Source organism: Eumetopias jubatus, unplaced genomic scaffold, assembly GCF_037043125.1.
Source record: "Eumetopias jubatus isolate StellerSeaLion01/CBP00866 unplaced genomic scaffold, mEumJub1_p1.0 scaffold_2, whole genome shotgun sequence".
NCBI classification, from domain to species: Eukaryota; Metazoa; Chordata; class Mammalia; order Carnivora; family Otariidae; genus Eumetopias; species Eumetopias jubatus.
Window position 1 is genome coordinate 49652424 of NW_028274808.1, and position 22657 is coordinate 49675080.

Consider the following 22657-nt stretch of genomic DNA (forward strand, 5'->3'; position numbering starts at 1 on the left):
AAAGGGAAACACTATATAGCACAAAGAAACTCATTGCCCTTTTATTTCAGAAGTGAACAATGGAAAAATCATGAATTAACAATTCAAGAATAATTAAATCGTGGGTATAGCAATTAGATGGACTTTGATGAAGCCCTGCAAATGACAGCTGTGCGGTTTATTATGCAGCGGTGTGGGAAATGCATATGCTATAATACTGAGCAAGCAGGCGCGCGCACAGGCGCATGCGCACACGCACGCACGCACACACACACGCACGCACAGGATTAAAAGAAAACTGGGATTGCAGGGGCGCCCGGGCGGCTCAGTTGGTTGAGCATCAGACTCTTGATTTCAGCTCAGGTCAAGATTCTGTCAGGGTCTTGAGATCAAGCCCCCCACACAGCTGGCTCTGTGCTGGGCATGGAGCCTGCTTAAGAGTCTCTCTTTCCTCCTCTGCCCCTCTCCCTCCTCTCCCCCACCCCTGCACGCAGGTATGTGTGCGCACGCTCTCCCTCTCTCTGTCTAAAAAAAAAAAAAAGAAAGGAAAAGAAAACTGGGATTGTTGAAAATAATTGATTTTTTAGAGCAGTGGAATTCTGAGTAATTTTTACTCTATTTCCTGAGAGTATTGCTTTGTTTGAGCAATATAAAGAATTTAAAATAGTCAAGAAAGGAATGAAGGAGGAAAAGGTTGTGTTATGGGCTAAAGTGTGTGCTCCCTCGGCAAAAAAAAAAAAAAAAAAAAAAAATTGTATATTGAAGTCCCAACCCTCGATACCTTAGCATGCTAACAATATTTTTTGGGGATAAGGTCTTTAAGGGGGTGATTAAATTACAATGAACTCATTAGGGTGGGCCCTAATCCAATATGACTGGTGTTCGCATAAGAGGAAAAGATAGCAGGCACGGGCTGCACAGAGAGGCAGCAAAAGATTGGCCGTCTGCACACCAAGCAGGAAGGCCTCAGAGGAGATGGATCATGCCAGCACCCTGATCTTGGACTTTGAGTCTCTAATAAAACTGTGTGAAAAAATCAATTTCTATTGCTTAAGCCACCCAGTCTGTGGTATTTTGTGATGGTAGCCCCAGCAGGCTAATACAGACAGGGCTAACCCAGCTATATCCAAGGATCTGATACCCGGGAGGGTAGATGTGCTGGAGTGGCCATTGCTGACACCCCCCAGGACCAGAGACTCTAATGAGGTCCTTTTTGCCGTCTTCATCCCAGTGGGTGGAACGTCCAGTTTTCAGGCAGTGACTCTAAAACTTGTGACAAGTCGGAAAAGCACACAAGTAACTTGAAGATTGCAGCTTGGAGATTCTGATTCAGGAACGGGTGGGCTGTGGGACTCTGCATTTCCAACGACAACCCTGCCCCACTCCTGTTCTGGTGACAGTAGTCCTGTGAGAGCTGTGGGACCATGGGAGTTCATGATCCCCTGAGTGCATTCCTCTCTTCTCTATTCTCTCTCAACCTCTTCTGTCTCTCCCAGGAAACAGAGCTCTCAGGTGGTCAGGATGTCCCGTTGGAAGTTCAAGGGCAAGCTGATTTAAAAAATCCGAAGGGTAAACAAGGCCACTCCCAAGTATACACCCAAACGAATAGAAAGCAGGAATTTTAACAGGGATTTGCACACCCGTGTTCATAGCAGCATTATTCACAATAGCCGAAGGGCGGAAGCAACCCCAGTAGTTGAACCAACGCAATGATAGATGAATGAATGAATAAACAAAATGTGGTCTATACATAAAGGACTATTACTCAGCCCTAAAAAGGAAGGAAAGCCCTGTCACAGGCCGTACCATGGATGAGCCTTGAAGACATTAACTATGCTAAGTGCAATAAGCCAGTCACAAAAGGAAAAATACTGTATGATTCCACTCACATGAGGTACCAGGAGTAGTCAAATTCACGGAGACATAAAATGGAATGGTGGTTGCCAGGAGTGGGAAGGGGGGCGGGGAGGAATGGGAAATCAGGGTTTAAAAAATATAGACTTTCCGTTTGGGAGGATGAAATGCACTCTGGAGATGGATGGGGATGACAGTTCCGCGGTGTGAATGCACTTACCACCACTTAACTATACATTTATGGGTAAGATGGTAAGTTTCAGGCCTATTTCACCACACACACACACACACACACAAAATCTAAAGGGGAGCTAAAGAGAGGAGCTGGGATGGGGTGGGGCCAGGAAGATGGACTAAGCCTGGGGCTGGGGACCCCTAGGGTGAGGGTGGGACTTGGGGAAGAGTTTGGCTGGGTCCTGGCAGGCAAGCACTCTGGGCAAGCTTACTCAGGCTCTGCCGGGTCCCACCCAAGGCCCCATGATAAATGGGCCCACTGAGAGCCACTCCAGGCAGCCCTGCTCCGCTTTCACAACTGGAGTTTCAGGACCTGGCTTGGGGCCCGGGGGCTGGAATACTCGTTCCCTTCCCCCACCTTCTCGGCCATCAAATGTCAGGTGGAGGGGTCTGGAACTGGCCCTGCTCTTTGGGGACATCAGGACTGCCAGCCAGCCTTTTGGCCACCAGGATGAAGAGTGCAGCCTCAGGCTCATGTGTTTGGGCTTTCTGTGTCTGGGGCTTGAATGCTCTTCAAACTGCCCATTCCCATGGGGTTTGGTGGGTAATGTTCCCAAGTCCCTCTCCAAGGAAGAAAAACAAACAGCTGAGAGCTCGCGGTTCCAGCTGTGGGACACTTTCCAAGACAGAGAGGAAGAAAAAAAAAAAAAAAATTCCGGCCCCAAATGCCTCATTAAATCGAAAGCATTGGGCTGCAGAAAGGAATGGGAACTTCTCCATAACCTCCAGTTTTATCAAGGAAATTTAAAAATCCATCCTCGACTTCATAATGTGCAATGTGGTACCACAGCCCTTTCTGTCGATCTGTTTGGATGATATGCACTGTGGAGGCCGACATCATAAAAAGCCACATGGCCAGGCTGTGGGAATCAGTACACATGGGTGGAACAGAGAATTGGCTTGGAACTAGCCTTCTTTGTGGGAAATCACTCTCCTCATCCCTCAGGACCAGGTGCCTCGGTTTCCCTCTCTACTTCTTGCCCCGAGGCCATGTGGTGTGGTGGCCGGAACTGGGAACTTCGGAAGATTTAGTCCCGGGCCTGTTTTGATCACGGGGGAGCAGAGCCCTTCCTGCCTGGCCCAGAGCTCTGCTTTCAAGATGATCTGCATTCCCTGGGTGGGGGGGGGGTGGGAGGGGTGGGGGGGGGCAGGTGGAAACCAGGCAGGGGCAGTTGGGGGTTTACGGCATGAGCTCTTGACTAGGAAACCAGAGGCTGAGCCCCAGCTGAGCCCCTAGCTTCCGATGCCATTTACATTTAATGAACACCTGTTCACCTGTGAGGACTATCAGGCTCTTTGAGCCTCGATCTTCTCACCTGTAAATGGGGTTCACTGTATCTAGCTCACAGTATTATGTGAAAATCAAGTGACATAATGAATGTGAAATATAACATTACTGTGATAATTTGGTGGCAGTGGGGGGTGGGGGACGTAGCTGCCACCTGTGGGAAGGCAGGGGCCTTGGGGACTGCACACAGGCTGGCTGAGGAATCAGGCCCTGGGCCTGCATGAGAACTCGGAGTGGGAGGGAGGCAAGAAGAGTGCAGATTAGCTGTCGTACATGATTCACCCCCAGCTGACCTCCTTCTGCCTCGACCGCATCCCATTAAAAGAGCTTTTCCCTGTGGAAACTGCTATACTCCCAGCGATGGGAGCCAGATGGGAAAAGCCCCTGCCTGACACACAGGGTTTCAGGTCTGCATCCTCCCCTGCTGGCGGCGTGGGCGAGGACAGGGTGGTGGACACGGGTGTGGCTCCTGCAGAGGGGGTGGGGGACTGCAGAGGGGTGGGATGCTAAAGGAGCCCCTGTCTCAGCCACAGGAAGGAAGCTGCTGAAAATCCTGGGGCTGGAGTGAGCTGGTGCCACGCAGGAAGGAGAGTGGGCTGCCTCTGGGCTGGTGTGGGCAGCAGGCTTTTGATATTTAAACTAACCAGTGAGGAGGCTCTAAATGGGTCCCTAGCAGCACACCATCGTCCAGCTCCCCCGAGGTAAGACTTGGGCCAAGCAGTGCCGCCCACTGGCTGCCTCTGAGCTGAGTCCTTGCAGCAGGAGGAGGTCCAGAGCCCCCAAGGAGGGAAGGGCTTAGCACACTGCCACTGCCAAGTGGAGGCCCACCCCCCCCAAGTCTGAGGCAGTGACACCAAACGCATTCATTGCCATTAAATGACCCATGTCTCTGTTTCGACAAGAGCCAAACTTCAGAGGTGCCAGAAACACGTATGCCTACCCAGAACCTGGTCCAGGCTCCCTCCCATCCCCTGTGCAGTCTGGTACCATGGTGGGCCTTACACCCATGCTTGGGGACACCAAGCATGGTTGTACATCCAAGTTCCGTCCCCCTGCCCCTGACACCGGCAAATAGCTCCTGCTTTGCCACCCTCTGGCCAGCAACATGATTGGCCCTCAGAAGGATGATCCGGTGTCCTGGAAGACAGCTGGGCCTGCAGGACAGCAAATTCCACAGTGCCAGGTCCCCGGAGCATGGCCCAGAATTCTGAAGGGGGTCTCAGGCTCCGGAAGGGCAGGTTCTCTTAGTCCTGAGGACTCCTCCTGGCCTTGTGGGATTGGATGTGGCCAGCTGAGAGACTGAGTGGGGACCTCTAAAGTATGGAGAAGGGGTAGGGGCTCGTGCCTGGGTCTCAAGGCAGTACTAACCTTGTCCATCATCAGGAGTTTCAATGCTGACTTTTTTTTTCCCTCAAATATATGTGAACAGACACCATCTATGCACTTATTCAATCAATCCCATTGAGATCTGTTATAAAAAGCCTACTTGAGTGTTCAACTCCGTGAGAAAAAAATAGGTTAGCATGGACTAAGCCGCTTTATTATGTACTTCCCACCAAGAATGAGTGTAAGATTACCTTGTACTGGGATTCCTTTCCAAGAGGAATGTTGGTGCTTGAATCCACTGTCTCATTCAAAGTCCACCATATTCCTCAGAGGATGGCACGAAGATCCCCACTTTACAGATGAGCAAACTGCAACTCAAAGAGCTTCAGTAATTTGCCCAAAGTCACAGAGTAAAAATGGAACAGGATGGGATTGGAACCCCAAGTCTGTGTAATTCCAAAATTTAGGCTAGTGTGGATGATATAAAGGTATTCAAATATGGTCCCCGAGCTCACGGAGGTCATGGTTTCGTGGAGAGTCAGACGTAGAAACCACCAGCCTTTGTATAAGACCAAGATGAAAAACGTGCTAAATGCATGCAAAAGGGGAAAGCTGCAGGATCAGGTACCAAGGATACCTCCTAGGATCTAGAATTTTCAAGGCTGATGGGACTTCAAAAGTCCAGCTCAGAAATTGTCAACCTGGAGTCCCTGCATAACCTCTAAAGCGCCCCAAAGTAAAAATGGGCTTTGTCAGAGGTCAACAATTGGTGATCATCAATGTGCCAAATGATCAGGTCCTGAGGCTCCCAGAGGAAGGCCTCCTGCCTGAGGTCACATAGCCAGTGGCAGTGCTGGAACCAAGAGCCAGAGGCTGGACCACCAGTGGGGACCAGTGGGGCCCTGTCCTCCCTGTGCAGCCACTGATATTCCCGTGGCCACAGGGGAAGGCAGAAGATGAAGTCCCATCTAGAATGTGAGCACACAGCCTGCCAGATGCCCAGAAAACTGCATTAGTTTATAGGAGCCGGGGGACCAAGGGAGCCAGGTCCTTCCTCTTTCCCATGAGATAGAGTGTCCTGGACAAATCTTAAATTTTCTTGTCTATATTCTAATGTTTTGACATCTTAAAACACCTCCCTGGCAGGGGACAGACTGCATCTTCCTGGGCTACCCAGTTCTCAGGGATAGCAAAGGGCCCCAGCAGGAGCGTGCTTTTGCTATGCAAACTAACCAATCCAGAGCCACACTTCTTCTGTGGGGCTTGGTTCACCCCAGGAGGCAATTTTCCTCTTTCCTAAGCATCTGCAAGTCCAGGTCCAAGCAATTGGAGACCACCCAGCTAGCCCAGAGTCACCAAAGTTGTTCAAACCAGACAGTCCTGAACTGCTGTTCTTCTTTCATTACCTGCAGAAACCCCAGTGAAGGCCACCGCCTAACTCCTCCTCTCGCTCCTATCTTCTACCTCCTGACCACCCTGCTGCTTCCCCCTGTGGCCCTGCACTGTGTCCTTAAGACTTGTGTGTACCATAAACTCTGTTTTCCTGAGCCTCTCTTTTGCCCTCTCTTGCCGCACCTGACTGACCATATCATGAAAGAATACAAAACAGGGAGGTCCCTTGAGATTGTGCAGGAGAAGGGCAAGTCCTAAATGCTTTCTTGCTTTCAAAGCTCTTCACCAGGAAAAGTGTACTTTCATTCCTTGGAGTACTGGATTGAATAGTGCTCCCCCCCTCCCAATTCATGTCCACCTGGAACCTGGGGGTGGCCTTTGGAAAGAGGGTCTTTGCAGATGTAATCCTGTTAAGGTCATACTGGATTAGGGTGGGCCCTAAATCTAATACAACCGGTGTCCTTACAAGAAGAAGGGAATTTGGATATAGAGATACAGACACACAGGGAGAAAGCCATGTGAGGACAGAGGCACAGATTATAAAGATGCCTCTACGGGCCAAGAAAGGCTGCTGACAACCACCAGAAGCTACAAGAGATAAGGAAGTGTTCTCCCCTAGGGTGTCCAGAGGAAATATGGCCACTTATACCTTGATTTGGGACTTCTTGTCTCCAGAACTGTGAGAAAATAAATTTCTATTGTTCTAAGCCACCCAGTTTGGGGTACTTTGTTATGACAGCCCTAGAATTAATACATGTGGACAGTCATTTTCTGATCAACCCAAGTTTGAATACGAGGGTCTAGATAGGGATACCAGTTTGTAAAGACCAAGTCCTTGGAAAGGTGGTGAACAGTAACTCTCTTTCTGCCTTTGCTGCCACCACCCAAGGGCATGGGCTGTAGACCCAGCAAAGCACTGCTAACCTTGGCCCCTGGGCCCTCAGGCAGGTGCCCACTTTTGCAGAATAAGGTCTGATGCACACAGATATCTGACCCCTCAAGTAGAACTAGTGAAGGATGTTTTTCATCCTTGTTATGGACTGAATTGTGTACTTTCCTCCACCACCACCCAAATTATATGTTGAAGCCCTAATCCCCACTGTATTTGTGGATAGGGCCTTTGAGGAATTAATTAAAGTTAAATGAGGTCATAAAGGTGGGGTCCTAATCCAACAGGACTGTGGCCTTATGAGAGAGAGAGAGAGAGAGAGAGAGAGAGAGAGACACCAGGGATGCATGCGCAGAGAAAAGATCATGTGAGGACATAGTGAGAAGGTCATTGTCTGTAAGCCAAGGAGAGAGGCCTCAGGGGAAAAGCAAACCTGCCGCCATCTTCATCTTGGATTTCCATCTTCCTGACTGTGAGAAAATAAGTTTCTGGGGGCGCCTGGGTGGCTCAGTTGGTTAAGCGACTGCCTTCGGCTCAGGTCATGATCCTGGAGTCCCGGGATTGAGCCCCGCATCGGGCTCCCTGCTCAGCAGGGAGTCTGCTTCTCCCTCTGACCCTCTTCCCTCTTGTGCTCTCTATCTCTCATTCTCTCTCTCTCAAATAAATAAATAAAATCTTTGATTAAAAAAAAAAGAAAATAAGTTTCTGTTGTTTAGGCTGCCCGGTTTGTGAGATTTTGTTATAGTAGCTCAAGGTAACTAATATGATCTTGTTCCCTCTTTCTGCAGCCTAATCCATAGGGAAACCAGATGGCCCAAAGATGTTAAACAGGACCAAAGGCTATGAAGAAGCAATAGGATGGGAGGGGGTGGGATGGTGGAGTGGTTTGCCAAGAGGAGGGATCTGAAAGACCTAGAGGGAGGGGTCCATGGAGCCAGGTAGTCAAGGCAACAGGGAGGCTCTGGCAAGGGTCAGGAAAGGGACTCTTTGAGTGGCCCCAAAGTCCAGGGTGAAGGGGTAGGGGTGACATGCTGCAGGAGCCCTTTACTCTTTCCACACAGTGGGGACCCAGTGGGCCATTGGACCCTGGGCTAAAAAGGGCAATCCTGCACCCTCCTGAATGCAGACAGCCACAGAACAACATCTTCATCACAACATCACAACCAACTGTTGTGTCCCAGCCCTCATGCTGAGTTGGAAACTTGAGCATCCAACAGCAGGGATTTGGTTAGAGAAACGATAATATATCCATAAAATGGACTTGAGTTTGGGTTAGGGCATGTTGAATTGGAGGTGCCCAGGAGTACTTCAAAGGGAGCTCTTGAGAAGGCAGTTGCCTGTATGGAAAAATTAGGGACTTGAAGTCCTCAGAACACACTCGAGCTGGCAGAAGCTGTGAAAGCAGGTATATATGAGGAGACACAGGTCACAGCACTGAGGTGCACTCCTAACATGGAAGGAGGTGGGCATGTCGGGGGTGGGGGGTGTGGTGGGTAGTCAGAAAAAACAGTTTGCCCTGTGCACAGCTAATAGGAATGCCAACTGGTGCAGCCTCTATGGAAAACAACTCAGGGAGGTTCCTCAAAAAAAATTTTAAAATAGAACTACTTTCTGGCCCAATAATCCCCCTTCCGGGCACATACCCGAGGAAATAAAATCAGGAACTTGAAGAGACAGGTATCCGCAGCCCCATATTCATTGCAGCATTATTCACAATAACCAAGACATGGAAACAACCTGTGTCTGTGGACAGATGAAGGGATAAAGAAGATGTGGTACAGACATACAATGGAATATTGTTCAGTCGTAAAAAAGAAGGAGATCCTGCCATTTGCGACAACATGGATGAACCTGGAGGACATGATGCTGAGTGATGTAAGTCAGACACAGGAAGACACACTGTAGGGTCTCACTTATATGTGGAAGCTAAAAAACTCGAACTCATAAAAACAGAGAGCAGAGTGGTGACTCCCAGGGGCTTCGAGTGGGGAGATGTTGGTCAAAGGGTACAAAGGTGCAACTATACAGAATGAATAAGCTCTGGAGAGCTAATATACGGCATGGTGACTAGAGTTAACAATACATAGTATACACTTGAAATTTACCAAGAGGGTAGATCTGACGTTTTCTCACCAAATGCACAAAAATTCTAATTATGCAAGGTGATGGTTAGGGTGATTAGCTTGATTGTGGTGATCATTTCATAATGTCTATGTAAACAAAACATCACATCGTACACCTGAAATATATATAATTTTTATTGGTCAATTATACCTTAATAAAGCTGGAGCCAGGGAGCTAAAGGCAAAAGGAAAGGAAGAGAGAAAAAGAAAACCAGTTTAAAGAGAAACTTGGAGCATTTGACTTTATTCCCATTACCCTGGAAGAATGACTTCACCCCCAAAGAAGGTAGAAGTTCTTAGAAGTTCACCAAGCACTGCGTTTCAAGAACCAAGGGAGGCTCCAGAAAGCATGTGTCTGGTGGAGGTGACAGCTGGGACCCTTGAGGAGGGTGCCCAGGAAGACAGCCTCCCGGAGGATCAGGAGTCTGGGGGCCTCTGGAGCCTGGGATGCAAGTCCCCTTCAGCCACAGAGGCAAGGGGAATGCTGAGCAGCACACCTCCCCACCCCCGCCTTGGTCTCCTCTCCAAAGTTGAGTCCAGGACTAATCCTTCCCAGCCCCGGTTTCCTTTGTCATTCAGCCTCTCCCTTCCTGCGTGCCCCTGGGGCACTTGCCCAACCTCTCCATTTGTGGCAGGAGTGTCCTCTGGTCACAGAATCAAGGGAGCCTCTGTTGGCGGCCTTCTGCACCCAAGTAGGGGCAGTACATGCACACATTTGGGGAATAAGTAAGGAAAGACCCGCCGGCCCCACCTGAGAGTAGGCTGCTGGCTCCCAGACAGCCAAAACTATGTTAGGTGCCATGGTCTCAGGGTTACAGAAGAATTCCTTTTACAGAATAAAAGGGTGGCTTTATTAAAACACCAACATCCGAGGAAATTGAAAGAGAAGAATGTGTACCAGTAAGCCTCTCACGCCACCACAGTGGTCTCCATTCCTCCCAGTACCCCCTCCCTCCTTCCGCACACATATCTGCTTGCACACTGCACTCCAAGGACGCACAGGCAATAGGGCAGTTCTGTTTTCTCCTAACATTATTTCATAAACACTCTCCCATGTTGCTTATTAGTTAGCATTTGGAATGGCTATGTAATATTCCCTTGTGTTGTTTTGTCATAAGTTAGTTAAAATATCCCGCTAAAGTTGGACATCTAGGTTTTTTCCACTTTTGAGCGGATCATGAATAACGTTGCTAAGAGTTTTATATACATGTCATTTTCTTTCATTGTAATCATTTCCTTCAGGCCAGTGGAGTAGGATTTCTGAGCCAAAGGATATTAACTGCTTTTAAAGATCCTGAAAGGACATTGACTTCCTTAAGGCAATCTGCTTGTTTATTTGTGCTCACTGGCCCCAGCTAATGGTCAGGGGACAAGTGTTAATGGGTAAATAAGAGATGCCTTTCCTCAGACTCCTCCTGGAAAGATGCAGTTTTTCCAAAACTCTGGCAGATAATATGTGAAATGTTTCACAGAGGACAACTGGCCTTCTCACTGTTGACAACAACAAGAAGGAGAAACAAAGCCCTGTGCAGAAGAAACCCCTCCCAGGGTGACTCAGTGTGGCTTCGTGTGAATCCCCCGCTTCCCATCCTGGGAACCGGCACCCTTGCCTCCTAGGAGTCACTTTTGGATACCTTCACTGCCCTCCCCATGTTCATGCAGGTGCTAAGTGGGAGAGGGGGGATCCAAAGACCCTGCTTAGAGATGGGGATCTCTGGGACAAGGGGGGCTGGCTCCAGGTTGCCTTACTAGATGACAGCTGAGCTCAGAGCCGTGCTCTCGTTAGAGAGAAGTATGGCGAAAGACCCCATTGGGAGAGACCACCCATGACCCCTGAGCTGGAATGGAGCCTAGGCCTGCCTTTCTTCTGGGATTTCCCAAGGAGGGGAGGCTGTGGGATGGGACTGCAGGAAGGGGCTTCCCACCCACCCACCCACCCACCCACCCACCCACCCACCCCAGTATCCCTTGGATTGCTCTAAAAAAGGATCTCAGGGAATGTGGGGCTCTTGCAAAGAGGAACAGGGAAGGGTAGGAGCCCAGTGATGTCTGGCAGCCATCAGACCACATGGGGCTGCCAGCTGGAAGGGTAGTTGGGGCCAAGAAGGCAGGCTTCCCATCTCGGAGGGACTTCTCAGAAATGGAGGGCATGGGTGGAAGCTGGACATTATTCTAAGAAGACCAAACACACCATCTATCTAGAGGCCATAGCAATGGGCCACCACCACCCTCTCCTGGAACCAGAGAGAGACAGGGAGGGCCATCACCCACCACCACCACCACCACAACCAATGTCCCCACACACTTGAGACTGGCTGGTTATGTGAGAAGCTCTCTGCTTTGCTATCCTTCCTCCTGGGCCTGTAAAATTATTGATCATTTATCTGAAATTCAAATTTATCAGGGCATCCTGTATTTTTATTTGGTAACTCTCCACAATTGGGAGGCAACTGGAAGGGTCCAGGTGAGAGATGATGGGGTCCATCAGGGTTTGCTGATAGGGTGAACATGGGAGGCAGGTGAGAGAAATCTAGAAGGATAACTTGGTGTTTGGTTAATACAACTGGCTAGATCATGGTGTCATTTACAGAGATGGAGAAGAATCAGGGAGAAACAATTTTGGGAGGGAAAAACAAGAGTTCTGTTCACATGTTGAGTTTGAGATGCTTATTAAATAACCAAGCGGGAATGGCCCAAGTAGGTAGTTGAACATATTAGTCTGGGATTCGGAGCAAAAGTTAGTGGTGAGGACAGAGATGAAATATGTGGAATTTGATGAAAGACACCAGCAAGAGAGCCCAGTGAAAGAAGGGAAGAAGACCAAGGACTGAGCTCCTAGTTACTCCAAGATTTAGAGGTGAAGCAGGTGGGAGCAGAGCGTCATAGGAGACCAATAGATTGCTTCCCTGAATTAAATCAGAACTTCTCTGAATATGTTAGTACCCCTTTTTTGAGATTTATAGGGGAACATTTATTGAGCCCCTGGCATAAGCTAGGCATTGGGCAAGGCATTTTATGTGTTAGCTCAGTGAATTGTCACAATACTGGCAAGCGATCATTATTGTCCCCATTTTAATGTTTTTTTTTAATGAGTATTAAATCATTTCCCCAGATCACAACTCATAAGTGATCAAGCTGGTATCTGAATTTAGGTTTAACTCCTTCTAAACCATCTGTTTTTTGAACTGCACCATGTTTTATAGGGTTGTTTGTTTTTAGTTTTTCACATCTGCTCTTCTGGTTGGTAAGATCTTTATGTCAGGGACCTCTCTTTATTTCTCTTCATATCTCTCTGTGCCTCGGGGCCAGGCACGTTGTTGGCACTCAACAAATGCTTGCTGTTTTGGATTTGATGCAAGAGGGCTCTACGCCCTTGGGTAGGGGCAGAAGATGCACGATGCCTACAAGATGCTAATAGAAATGCTGAGAGTTTATACCTTCTCTCCAACAGGGTGGAGAACAAGAGCTTGTGAGTTGCTCGGCTTCCATCCCACCCCAAACTCAAAGCCATCAGTTAGTGACAACATCTACTTGATAGCTCTGGCCCATGTGAGCAGAAGATAGAACCACAAGGCAGACGGAAAGGCAGGTTTTGAAAGTACAAAGGTTGAGCCATGAAGAGGGAAATGTAAGCTGCAGAAGGAAGCAAAAGACTAACTCAAGCCCATTCACATCTAGTTTTGCTTAAATAAGAAAGTTCATTTTCTTATCAAAATCTGGGTGCTGCATTCCCAGTGCCTCTAAAATTTCCTCCAATCCTGGCTCCTTGGACAGAAATCCAAGCCATTGACAAGTCTCTCTTGATGTTTCCTGTACAACATGGCGAAATGCAGGCTGGATTACGGTACAGTTGGAGGAAGTTATATTCTATTATAATCACCTAACAAACACTGATGAGTCCTACTATGTGCCATGGACTATTATAAGTAGTTTTCATGGATGAACTCATTTCATCCTCATCATGACACCTAGAAGAGGGGACTGTTATCACTTCTGCTTTACAGATGAGGACACTAAGGCTCAGGTAGTTTGAATAACTTGCCCAAGGCCGGGCACACAGTAAGTGGGGACGCTGACTCCGGTGCCCAGATGCTTTGCCACTGGACCATAGATAATGCCTCCTGCAGGAGACTAGGGTAAGAGAAGTGCTGACTTCACACAATCCTATCATCTGAGGTCCAGGCTCCACTCCCCAGCTATGGGACCATGAGCCAGCACGCACAACTCCTCTGAGCCTCAGTTTCTTCAGTGATACACTATGAACTCTTTTCTGGATTCCTTCAATTGTTAGGAGAATTAGATAACATGTCATATGCAAACGCCGTAAAGCACAATTCAGAGGTGAAAGATTAAAGGGCTACTTAGTGGTCAGTATGAACCTAAAGGCAGGTTGGCAAACTTTTTCTGTAAAGGACCAGGGAGTAATGATTTTCGGCTTATTAGGCCATATGGTTTCTGTTTAAACTACCCATCTCTGTCGCTGCAGCATGAAAGCAGCCATAGACAATACACAAATGAATGGGTACAGCTGTGTACCAATAAAACTTTACTGGCAAAAACAGGCAACAGCCAGATTTAGAGGAAGGATTCCAGGGAGATGTAGCCCAGATAGGTCCTCTGCACAGTCCTACCTTATTTTCTAACAGTTTGACTGAAGACCCAGAGAGCATAATGTCAGATTTGCAGGGGACTTTCCCTCATGCCCACTTCTCTCAATTTACGGGTGGTCAGAGATATCCACGTAAGTGAGAGAGGTATGACAGGTTCTTCATCCTGGGTCATGGAATCTTTTGTGGAGAAGTCAGGATGTCAAAATTCTCTTCCTCTTTTTCCCTCCCACTCGCCTGGAGCTAGGGAGAGGCTGGGATCCCTTCCACTGGGGAAGCACTGATGGCCTGGGAAGGCTCACACAGCCACGGTGGGATGCAGGGAGAAAGGCAGTGTCTCAGGTGAGTGGGGTCTAGGTTGAGGAAAAAGGCTGGTATGGGGGGGGTCTTTGAGGTGATCCCACCTCACAGGACAATAAAATGCATGGGCTGGTGTGCCCTTGGTCATATCCTGTACACGTGGTGGCAGGCTATGGAATGGAGACAGCGTTGGGATACTGGCTCAGATGTGACTGATGACACAAGTCTGAAAGGGAAAGCTAAATGACAGATGTCCAAATCCAGATTCAAACTGATCCAACAGGCTGCAATACTTGGCAGAACCCAGTGTGATGACATTTAATTGGGATTACTAACAAGATCTGCATTTAAGTTAAGGCAACAACAAAACCAACAAAAAAGCCAGTTGAACTGATATGGGATGGAGGGGCCCCCACTAGGCAATATTTCCTGTGAAAGAGATCTGGGGTTGGTTAATGGCCATGATCATTAATGGCCGCATAGTATCCCATCATTTGGATGTGGTGTCGTGTATTACTATGAGTCACCATGAGGAACGCTCGTGCAAATTTAGGCTACATCAGCATACGTGCAGTGTCCAGATCAAAGTTAGCCACAGCCCAGCACACCCTGCCCTGGCCAGACCACACCAATAGTACTGTGTCTAATTTTGTTTTTCACAAAAACATGGAGCTTGTTGGGTGGGGATGGGAGAGGGAGGATGGCCATTACATTGAAGGCCAAACATTAGCTGAGTATCTACTACGCGTAGAGCATCATGTCAGGCACCAGGAGCACGAAGACGGACACGACACAGTACCTTCTCATGAAGGAGCTTTGTTTTGGACTACAAAGGGTAGCAGGCACATAAATAGATGATTTCAATATAATGTGGCAAGTGTGAAGACAGGCACACACACACCCCCACACACACACATGCACACAAGTCTCCTAATCAGATCTAAAGAGCCGCTGTTGAAAGAATGAGGCTTGCTTAGCCTCTTTTCAACTCACTGAAGAACAATCAGGAGGATGAGGAGGAAGTCTTGTTATGAGCTGTTCCTGCAAGAGGAGCTAGAAACAGCATGTGTGAGATGGTTGAGGAGGATTGGACAAGAGTTTCTGTTACTTGTGGCTGCTCTTCAGTAGAAGTGCAATACCTCATCTGTCTGGGAAGTCAGGAGGGAGGTTCTTGACCTGGGAGCAAGGGAGGTTGTACAGGATGTCCTCTGAGACCCCTTCTAAGGCTAAGCTCCTGGGAGCTGCGGATGGGAACAGCATCATGGAGCTGGCCTGCTCCCTCTCCTCCCCAAGGAGATGCAGTGCTGGAAACCCCATCCTGTTTTTTGGCATACTGAGCCCTGCACTGTCACGGCAAGTCCAGGATCCCTCAGACTCTAGGAAGCTCTAGGCTTCCCCTGCAGGTTTATTAGAAACGTGTGGGCTATGGGCGCACGCCCTCCCACCACACCAAGCACACCAAGTTCTCTGTTTATAGACAAAACCACTGGGTGGTCTAAACCAGCAGCCTTCTAATCCTTTGCTGTTCTGACAGCAAAATTCCTCTGATTGTCTAATGATTATGGTAATAACAATATTGTCAAATAGCAGCAATAATAATGATGATATCTAATATTTACTGAGTACTTCTTATATGCCAGACACTGAGTTTTCATGTATAAATTAATTTAATCCTTACAACAACCCTATGGGATAGGTATACCACTGTCATCCCATTTGATAGATGAGAAAACTGAGGATTTGAGAGGTTAAATTTTTTGCCCCAAGATTATAGAACTAGTCAGTGGCACAGGCCGGATGTGAAATCAGAAGTTTCCCCTCAAAGCCTATATCCTGTAGCTATTTACTTAGAATGTTTAAAAGACACAGGGAGCCCATTGTTTTCCAGACTATGGCTTGTATCTCATTTTTGGATCATGACATGAATGTATGGGTTGTGAATATTTTTTTAAAAAATAAATAGTATAGAATAGACTACATCTGTATCTTTGGGGTAAATACCCAGTAGTGCAATTTCTGGGTCATAGGGTAGCTCTATTTTTAACTTTTTGAGGAACCTCCACACTGTTTTCCAAAGTGGCTGTACCAACTTGCATTCCCACCAACAGTGTAAGAGGGTTCCCCTTTCTCCACACCCTCTCCACATTTGTTGTTCCCTGCCTTGTCAATTTTGGTCATTCTAACTGGCGTAAGGTGGTATCTCAATGTGGTTTTGACCTGAATTTCCCTGATGGCTAATGATGTTGAACATTTCTTTATGTGTCTGTTGGCCATTCATGTATCTTCTTTGGAGAGTGTCTGTTCATGTCTTCTGCCCGTTTTTTGACTTGATTATTTGTTTTTTGGGTGTTGAGTTTAAGAAGTTCTCTATAGATCTTGGATACCAGCCCTTTATTTGTAGTGTCATTTGCAAATATCTTCTCCCATTCCGTGGGTTGCTTTTTTGTTTTGTTGTGCAGAAGCTTTTTATCTTGATGAGGTCCCAAAAGCTCATTTTTGCTTTTGTTTCCCTTGCCTTTGGGAGACGTGTCTTGAAAGAAGTTGCTGTGGCTGATGTTGAAGAGGTTACTGCCTATGTTCTCCTCTAGGATTTTGATGGATTCCTGTCTCACATTGAGGTCTTTCAACCATTTAGAGTTTATCTTTGTGTATGGTGTAAGAGAATGGTCAAGTTTCATAGCTGTCCAATTTTCCCAGCACCATTTATTGAAGAGACTGTCTTTTTTCCACTGGATATTTTTTCCTGCTTTGTTGAAGATTAGTTGACCATAGAGTTGAGGGTCCATATCTGGGCTCTCTATTCTGTTCCATTGATCTATGTGTCTGTTTTTGTGCCAGTACCATACTGTCTTGGTGATCACAGCTTTGTAATATAGCTTGAATACTACAGATGTAGTGAAAAGAAGGGGCACACACACCCCAATGTTCATAGCAGCAATGTCCACAATAGTCAAACCGTGGAAGAAGCTGAGATGCCCTTCAACAGACGAATGGATGAAGAAGATGTGGCCCATATATACAATGGAATATTACTCAGCCATCAGAAAGGATGAATGCCCACCATTTGCATCGACATGGATGGAACTGGAGGGGATTATGCTAAGTGAAATAAGTCAAGCAGAGAAAGTAATTATCACATGGTTTCACTTATTTGTGGCACATAAGGAATAGCACGGAGGACATTAGGAGAAGGAAGGGAAAAATGAAGGGGGGGAAATCGGAGGGAGAGACGAACCATGAGAGACTATGGACTCTGAGAAACAAACAGGGTTTTAGAGGGGAGGGGGGTGGGGGGATGGGTTAGCCTGGTGATGGGTATTAATGAGGGCATGTATTGCATGGAGCACTGGGTATTATACACAAACAATGAATCATGGAACACTACATCAAAAACAAATGATGCACTGTATGGTGACTAACATAACATAATAATGAAAAAAGAATAGATTAGAAAATCATCGGCATCCATCACACATTTAGGATTAGTTGGGTTATGGATGGATGTGTGAACTAGTTGCGATGTAAAATACATTAGTATAGGTCATGATCAAAAAGCCTGGGAAACACTGACCTAGTTCAACCTTCTCACTTTACAACTGAGTGTACTAAGGTTCAGACAATGATTTTTCCCTAGGTTACAGAGTGTTAATGGGCGAGCTGGGACTAAACCCAAGTTTTTTCTGACTCTCAGTTCCCACTGTCAAGCTTAATGACTGCAAAGAAAACCAGGGAAAAAAAACCATGAGTATTAATACTCATAGTAGGGATAGTATTCCCGCTATAATAACAACAGTACTCCTTCTAGCATGCCTACTGGGTGCCAGGAGCCTCTTTTCAAAGTGCTTTTGATATATTAACTTATTTAAATCTCATAACAACCCAATGGGGCAGGCATACTTATTTCCCCCATTTTCAGATGACGAAACTCAAGTAAAGAAAGACCAAGTAACTTGGTCAACATCTCATAGTTGGTAATGGAGAAGAGGGGATTCAAAAGCACCCAGGCTGGCTTCAAAGTCCATTGTTACCCAGTATAAGGTACTGTGTGATGCTTCCTGTCTTACTATTCTCCCTAAATGCTATAATGCCAACACAGTATATACTATCAGGCATGTGTAATAATGTAACTAATTACACACTTACTTCTTCCACCAGTCACATGTCCTTGAGTGGTGATTCCATATTAAGATGCCATTTAGATAGTTGACTAAAACTGAAGTAATCCTATTTCCCCCCACAATTAAGATCCCCACCAAGATTTCATGTCTCTATCATCATTCATTCACTCATTCATTCACATATTTAAAAACATGCATTTGCAGAATTGAAGAGAGTAGACAGAATTTTTTTTTCAAAAATTGTGCATAAAGCCCTTCTTTGTTCCAAAAAGGATTAAGGCAGTTTACAAGGATACAGAAAATACAGTAAGAAAATAGTAGACGCCAACAAGATAAAGGAAGAACGGTGAGAGATGCTAAACAGAGGTAGGAATGAAACTAACAGAAAAATGCTTTCTGGAAAGTCTATACAGTAGCTGCTGCAAGTGGACCACAGATCTGTCTCCAGGTTTTCATTTTAATTAGCTTCAAATTCATACATCTTGCAATGAGATGACAGCTCACTCTCAGTTTGCATTAATTACCTCTCGAAAGCAACTTTAATTACTTTCAGATTCACAGTCTCCTTAAGGTGAAAACAAACTAATTCCTCAAGGCATACCTCTTTCTGCAACTAAGACAGAAAATAATTTCTGCATGTGTTGATGTGTAATGGATTGAACAATGTCCTCAACAGCACCCCTACAATAAGCACAGGGGAAATTTCGTGGCACTGTTTCCAACAGGTGGTTCCAATAAAGTCCAAGGGCATCACACTCTTAATTCTGAGATGCATAATGAAATCAGTAATCTGCCATCTAATTGGATATGGGCTCTGAGCACACCGTTCTCTGATTGCAGAGTCAAAGACAGACCTGTTTGGAAGGAGGTGATCAAAAAAAGGGGTGCTCGGTTCAAACGACGTTTGGATCACTTGGTGTTCAGCTCTCCCCAGGCTGAGGCCACTCCAGCTCTTGGGAGTCAGACCCTCCTTTGCACAAGCAGACTCTACTCTGGCACATAGCATTAGCTACATCATACTGTCATAATGTGTATGTGTGCTCATGCTTTGAAACCCTCCCAGAGTAGGAAACACATCTCATGATTCTTTTTATTCGCATGCTATGGACTGAATGTTTGCATCCTCCCAAATTCATATGTTGAAATCTTAACCTGCAATATCTAACCTAACCCATTTCTCCAGGAACTCTCCCTGCTCCAGTTCTGTAGTCTACATCGCCATAAAACTCCAGCTTTCCAAGAAATCAGAGACAGAGATGTTTGCACTTCCCCTTTCTGCTACTACATTTTCATAGCAGGAATTCAAATTCCTTAGTAGTGTCATGACAGGAGAAAGGTGGAAGACGTTCTTCCTGACCACCCTTTGTCACCACAGTAATGTCCCAGAATAGTCATGAGTAACAGTGACCCTCCCCTAACACTTTCACTCCATCACATCTTTCCTAAAGTGCTGGACCAAGGACCTCATAACCCATGACCATCCATTCTCAACTCTCTTGTTCATGAACTTAAGCCTCATGGTTGATACTGTCCAAAACTCAACGTGGAATAGAACAAAAACATAATATGGAACCATCAGTCCAGGTAATAAGCAATGGTTTGAAGTAGATAAAAAGTCTTAGAGGAATTTGGGGGTGGGAAGAAGGAACTGATGCAGCCTCCTTGAGAGATGTTGGAAGGTTGTGTGCATAGAACCTGCTGATATTGTGGGAATATCAGGAAAGTTCCCAAGAGGATGCTGATCAGGAATGGATAGGTAGATGGTAGGTAGAAAGCCCAACTGAGAAAATAGTTTGGGTGAAAATAATTAAATCCAGATGGTTGGATCAGACAGGGAAGCCAGGATGATGCATACACACGAGGTATAGTGTTTGCCTTTTATTTCAAACACTTGGACAAAGAGATGAACTGAGAGAAGTTTCATGTGAGGTCTTATAAGAGTAATATTGTTATGTAGTTAGATTATAATTTTGCAATACTGAAACACAGTAAGAGTGAGCATTTGTTCCCTGTAGTTTTTTACCCATCATTTATTCAGACATGGCACTTGGTTGCAATGGATGGTTTTGTCATCCAATTGTAGGATGTATGAGCTCTGTGTCAACAAGGAGGTTTGAAGTCTGAGAGTGGTTCAGACAGAACTCCTCCTGTCTCAGTCAGTCTGGGCTACTATAACAAAATACCACAGACTGGGTGGTTTAAACAACAGACATTTATCTGTCACAGTTGTGGAGACTGGGAAGTCCAAGATCAAGGTGTGGGCCAATTTGGTTGTTGGTAAGGGCTGTTTTCCTGGCTTATAGATGACCCCTTTTCTCTGTGTCCTCACATGGCAGATCTCTCTCTCTCTCTCTCTCTCTCTCTCCCCCTCTTCTTTCCCTCTCCCTCTCCCGTCTCTTCTTATAAGGGCACTAATCTCATCACAAGGGCCCCACTCTCATGACATAATAACCTCCCAAAGGCCCCACCCACAAATACCATCATATTGAAGGATAGGGCTTTAACATATAAATGGGGGGGGCACGGCACAATTCAGTCCTTAGCACCTCCTGTGCAAGGCGACCTCAGCAGGGCAATGAAGAACATGTTCTGCCCACGACTGGGGAGGCAGCCACAGCAGAACTCCTAACAGAAGGCCAAGCAAGCTCTGGTTTACACTGAATCATGGATGTCCCCATGGTCTTGGTATTTTCACAAAAGGAGCAACACTGGAGGTCTTCAATCAGAGTAATCTGAAGAAACTTCCTACCTAAGGTCAGGCGAGGGCTCCTTGAAGAACCCCAGACTTGTCCACCACATCCCTAAGTCCCCTCCCTTAGGGAGAGGCAGCTGGGGACTATATTTTTCTTTGGCCACCCTCATTAAACCCCTCCCAGAGGCCAGCACGATTTTCCAGACAAGAACCTAGGGAGGGGAGAGTGGCCATGCCAGAGCCAAGAGATAAAGTATGATGCTCTGTTTCATCAGATTAGTTTAAATCCACCCCAAACTGTCATGCCACCCAGGCAATCTGGTACCCAGAAACCTCAGGCTCAAAGGTGATCATAATGATCAATATCTTCCCCAGGTTTCCACACAGAACAGCTAAGGAAGCATGGCAACATTTTGGTTAGATTGGAAAACCATGTTCCACCCGCTCTTCTGAAACTTCCAGGATGTCATCATAAATCCCATTCAACCTCCAAGTTGACTAAGCCAGGAGAAAATTCTTTCTGCATCATGCCAGGCAACACTACTTGTTAGGAACTCTCCTGTTTTGAATGGAAATCTGTCTCCTTACAAAATCCACCCATTTGTCTACTTCTACCCTCTGAGGCCACACAGAACATGCCTGCTCTTTTCCATATGGCAACCCTCCAGGCACCAGAAGAGAACCTTCCTTCCCTGGCAGGTCTTCTCTTCCCAAGAGATGATGCCCTTCCAGGCCTTCCAGGATCCAGAGACCTGCCTCAGGGTCCGCATCTGTCTGGCTCCCTCTTCTAGACCCTCTTCTGTCACCTAAAAGTTCCTATTCGGCAGAGAGACTGTAATGCCATAGCCTAGCTTTCCTGCTGGGCTGAAACAGTTTCCAGAAATTCTGGAAATTTGTTATGGTTGTGGCTGCCAAGACCACAAAACCCAGAATCCAATCTCCCACTGAGCAGCCCAAGAACATGTTCAAATCATCCTCTGGCTGGATAGTATCCTGGGGTCCTTGAGATGAATCATGAGTTTCTCTCATTGTTGCTGTTGGCCGCCCCCCTCGCCCCCAGGTCAATGGGTGGTGGGACAGACGCCACTCCTAATGATGCCCTTTGCCCTGAGTGTAGAACCCTGAAGGTGAAGGCAGCATTGAACATCCCATCACAGGATTATGACTATGCTCACTTGACAGAAAGTGAGACAAGACCAGTGAGGTCCTGAGCATCTGCCTCACGATTTCCAGCGAAGGGTCATCTGCAAGTGCTTGACCTCCAGATCCCTGTCCTAGAGTTAACTCAAGGACCCCACCCTCAACCATCTAAGTCATCTCAGCCTGGTCAGCAGCCTTGCTCTGACCAACCCTGCTCCGTGCAACATCCACACTTCCACTGAGTGCGCCTCCTCTAAATCACCACAGCACTTGTTGTGTCAACATACAGTCCCCATCATCATCCCTATCACTTTCTACCTTAGGACAGGGCTCTATCTGTATGCCTCTGCTTTGTCTCCCAACTGGGAGCTCCTTGAAAGAAGCCCATGCGTCTTATTTAGTTGTGTCTCCACTCCTAGCATGGAACCTGACACAAAGTAGGCACTCATGTAGGACAGGTGAGGTTGAAATAAACTGATCCCTTGGCTTTACTTTGTCAACATTTACATACCTCCATTGAGAAAGGTGGGAATTGTGCACCTCTCCCTCTGGGTGGGAGTCAGGAGAGACCACCACATCTCTGTCCTATCTGTTTCACCATCTACATCACAATGGAGTGACCTGTGAGTGGTGAGCTAGGCTGCTCAAAGCATGGAGGTCCTCCATTTGATCCTTTTCTAAGTCCATGAGCTCTGCATCTCTTGGCCGGAGAACG

General features: G+C 46.8%; 1 protein-coding gene across 3 annotated transcripts in view; it reads right to left on the minus strand.

Moving 5' to 3' along the window:
- The window catches only part of SCARA5 (scavenger receptor class A member 5), a 113044-nt gene that overhangs the window by 65905 nt on the left and 24482 nt on the right, over positions 1-22657 (minus strand). The window lies entirely within an intron of this gene.